This window comes from Phalaenopsis equestris, unplaced genomic scaffold, assembly GCF_001263595.1.
Source record: "Phalaenopsis equestris unplaced genomic scaffold, ASM126359v1 Scaffold206768, whole genome shotgun sequence".
NCBI lineage: Eukaryota > Viridiplantae > Streptophyta > Magnoliopsida > Asparagales > Orchidaceae > Phalaenopsis > Phalaenopsis equestris.
The window spans coordinates 77,953-82,742 of NW_018226147.1; positions in this window are offsets into that span (position 1 = coordinate 77,953).

Sequence of the window (4,790 nt, forward strand, 5' to 3'; positions counted from 1 at the left end):
TAATACTTTCCTATTGACTATACTTAGAAAACTAGATATGGAACCCTCACCACTAGAAATTCTACCCTCTTCTTTACTAAACTTGAAGTTCCACATGTTGATCCTAACCTCTAGCACTTAGTAGGTGGGGTCACTAGGAGGGAAACTCAAGATGGGTCACTCTTAGGACTGTTGGACTTTAGGGTTGACCCTGGGTGTTGGTCTGGAGCTAGGGTACTCACTACACTCATCTACACTCACATTCACTTACCACCCTAAACCAAAATTTCTAGCCTAGGTCCCTTGATCTTTTTGGGATACTCAATGTAGATGGTCCCCTAAACTTACCAGCCCTATGGCTATGGTTTAACTAAGACCACTACATAGGAGACCCAAAATGGGATTTCCTTTGATCCATGGCTCATTAGGGTGATTATTTACCCAATTTAATCAAAATTACCCATCTTGGCTTTTTGCCCCTAAACACACCCAAATTACCAAAATGCCCCTCCATAGCCCAAAATTCCAAAAATTCCAAAAATTCCCAGAAAATATTAATAAATCTCAAATATTTCTAATCTCTTTTTTTTTTAACTACCACATGACCCAATTTGGCCAATTTGACTATCTTTAACCAAAACCCCCAAATTTGCCTTTAAGGGGCCAAATTTCACCAAATTCAACCCAAATGTCCATCAATTTGATCTCAATTGACCCCAATTCTAATCCTAAACTCAAATTCACTCTTGATATCAACAATATAGACCAAACCCAAGCTTAATTGGCCCATGATTTAAGCTTAATTTTGGTATAGGTCAAACCCCCAATTTTGGTCACATGGCCTAATCCCACCAAATTGAACCTATAGCCTAGTGAATTGGCCCCAATTATCACTGAAAAATCTTTATAACATCCTTATACAACAAAATCAACCATAAATTGTCTATGGTGAAGGCTCAAACCCATTTGATTTTGGCGTAAAGCCAAAATTCCCAAATTTAGCCCCAAATTGGCTAAGTCCCCAAATTTCACCCAATTGGTTGCCTTAACCCCCAAATTGACACCCAATTCATGTTGAAAACTCTTCATGGGGTCCCAATTGACCATTTACAACAGTCTATTTGGACTTAGCTTAAGGCTAACCCAAGCTAGACCCAAGCCTAGCCCAACATGACCAAATTAACTAAGATTCAAAATTCCCTCAAATTGACCCTTCAATTGAGCTCAAAACCAATTTCATCCTTTACCAAAGTGGTTCATTATGATCATATACACCAAATGAAACATTTATTTGGGTCATTTGGCATGGCTAACCTAGCCCAAATCTAAGATTTGGTCATTTGCACCCACTTGGACCCATGCACTAAATGTGACCTAACCACCGTCACTAAATGTGACCCAACCACCCTAAAGTCAACAAATTAACTCCACCACAGCCATTAGTTGGACCTAGTGACCAGTCCAAACACCATGAAACCACCTAAATCAAGCCATGGAGCAATTTTTCTCCAAATTAAGGGATATTATTTCCAAAAATGCATGTGCTTATAATATTCTTACCAAAATTAGGTATCATTGCACTAAATTGTTGTGACATATTCCACTGGGTTCCCCCGGGGTTCCCGGAGCTCCTAGCCTCCTCCCCCTGGCCAGCCGGCCAGACTAGTGGTCAGAAAATCTCAAAACTTAGAGCTGCCCCCATGGCACTTCACCCAAATCAAACCTAGAGGCGAGCTCAGCCAAACTAATTGATGGAGCTCCTCTGCCCTCCACCTAACCACCACAATGCAGTTTTATAAAAAAACCCCCTCCATAGCCATGGGAGGTGTGCTAAAATTTTCTTAGAGAGGCCTCTCCAAAATTCTTACAAAGCTTCCCTAAGATCCCTTCAGTGCATTCCAACTAGTTTCCCCCCACCAATTCCCACTCCCGGAGCTCAATTTTGAGCTCGAAACCTTGCCGGAAACCACGATAGAACCCAATACACCTCCAAATCTAATACACCTCCGCAGTCCACCAAACTCAAATTAACTGCACCTACAAATTCACAATAGTGAAAGATGCTAAAGCCCCATCAAATCCCCCTTCCATAGAGCCTCTACCATAGCTCTAAACTAACACCCGAGTTTGAGCTTGGTTGAATCCACACCTAGGCCTTATACCAAGACCGGAGACTTAATCCCTAGCCTCATTGGACCTCAACGAATGTGCCGAGCACCTCTGATTGAAGCATCCCTTCTCTGAGCAAAGGTATAAAACTTATCCTCCTCCCAAGCCTATTTTGATTCTCTATTTACATAGGCTTCATTTCATTATGCATTTACCGTATGGATGTATTCATCTTACTTATACGAGCATTTAAAAAAAAATCTCACTTAATTTGGTTGAGAAATGAGAGAGATCTTAGGTCTCAAAGGTGAACGGTTCTCGGCTTAAGCTATCGGGGACGATGACCACACACCGTTCGATCGCGCGTGTATTGAATGGACGACCAAGATCGAGCCGGACAGCGCTTCGGGACATAAACTACAGGCCGAGTCAGTAGCTACGTGGATGGCGATGTCCAAACAGAGTGTGCTACGCATGCCTTCGGAGCTGCCTAGGATCTACTCAGCACACGCTGTTTAAATAGATAAATAGGGCTTTTTCCTGTTTATTTAAATACCCCTAATTTCAAAAATACATAACTTTGTGTAGAAAATTTACGAAAATAAAATAAAAATACACACTTGCTCAGTGAATAGAGGAGAACAATGTGGAATAAATTTCAACTCCATTTCTCCATTTGATGCATATTTTATTATATTTTATTTTTAATTAATTAAACACTGTTTTGAATAACTTGATTCTCCATGCATTTTGGGACATCACCTTGGCTTGAAATTTTGGCATGTTATAGCCTCTGTCAAGGAGAACATTCTCACATTTCTCCAAAGTCAAAAGAGACCTCTAAACAGAGATCCAGGTTTTTCAAGTTTTTCTACATTACTTCTTTAAAATAATCATGGAAATTAGCATATTGATTAGAAAATTCCAAGAAATTTCACCCGATTGGTTGCTTTAACTCCCAAATTGACACCCAATTCATGCTGAAAACACATCATGGGGTCCCTATTGATCATTTACAATAATAAATTTGGATGTAGCCCAAGGCTAACCCAAGCTAGACCCAAGCCTAGCCCAACATGACCAAATTAACTAAGATTTAAAATTCCCTCAAATTGACCCTTCAAATTAGCTCAAAACCACTTCCATCATTCACCAAAGTTGTTCCTTATGATCCTCTACACTAAATGCAACATTTATTTGAGTCATTTGCCAAGGCTAACCTAGCCCAAACCTAAGATTTGGTCATTTGCACCCACTTGGACCCATGCACTAAATGTGACCCAACCACCCTAAAGTCACCAAATTAACTCCACTACAGCCATTAGTTGGACATAGTGACAACTCCAAACACCATGAAACCAGCTAAATCAAGCCATGGACCAAAGGTACCCCAAATTAAGGGATCTTATTTCAAAAAATGCACATGCTTAACATATCTTTGCCAAATCCAAGCACATTTGCATTAAATTGTTGTGATGGATTCCTCTGGATGCCCTGAGCACCTAGCCACCTCCAGGCCGGCCAGCCAGCCTAGTTGTCGGAAAAGCACAAAACCAAGAGCCACTCCCATGTCACGTCACCCAAATCAAACCTAGAGGCCAGCTCATCCAAATCTATTGATGGAGCTCTTCTACCCTCCACCTAAGCACCACAATGCACCCAAACTTATACCTTGAGAGCCACCCCATGACAATTTTTATAAAAACTCACCTCCACGACCATGGGAGGTGTGCTGAATTTTTCTTAGAGAGGCCTCTCCAAACATCTCACAGAGCTTCCCTAAGATCCCCTCAGTGCATTCCAACTATTTTTCCCCACCAATTCCCACTGCCGGAGCATTTTTTAAAAGAACTCAAGATTTTCCACCAGGCAGCGAGAGAGTAGCACAGACCTGCTTCTTTCCTAGATCTGTTGGATACCTCGAAGATCTATTAAACTTAATATGTTTTGCTTAAAAAAATCATCCTTAACTAAACTCTTAAGGACCCACCAAGATGTGACATAGAGTTAGGAAAACTACCAAAACCTTACTCTTTGCCTCTATATAAGCTTCCTTAACATGTATTTTAAGTTTCAGGTAGTGAAACGAGAAGACTTGTCAGGTACGCTTTTACAGTTTTTAGCATTGTCTTTCTTCTACTTTCATATTGTACTTTCATACCTGCAAATTTGCATGCTAAACAACGACGCCACCTTGCATGAAAACCAAAACTATCAGGATAGCAACCAAAATCAAAATTAGAATCAACCAAGATAAAATTCACCGCCACAAAATTCAAAATATAAAACAACTCAAAATTTAATCACAAATATCACACAAAACTACAGTTGTAACTAAATTAAGATATCTCAGTCGGATGATCGGGAATTACTTAGAGGAGGTAACCTACTGTTGCTAACGAGTCTTCCCACAATCTAAATGAAATTATGAAACTCATTAAGTTGAGTTTAGTATGTTCATTTGGACTAAGTGAATCCAACAGAAAATAATGATGACGGAATGAGGGAACTGTAGGATCCTAACCAGTGTCGCTCTAATCAACCTTAACATGCCCCCATAAAATTTAAAGAACTTCAACCATAGGGCCACTTGATTTGACATTATAACTTGACACACTAGAAAACTCAAACTAGTCACGACAGGGGCTTGGAGCTAGCATGGTGGGCAGCACGACCATCTTCAATAGCAAAACCTGTCTTCC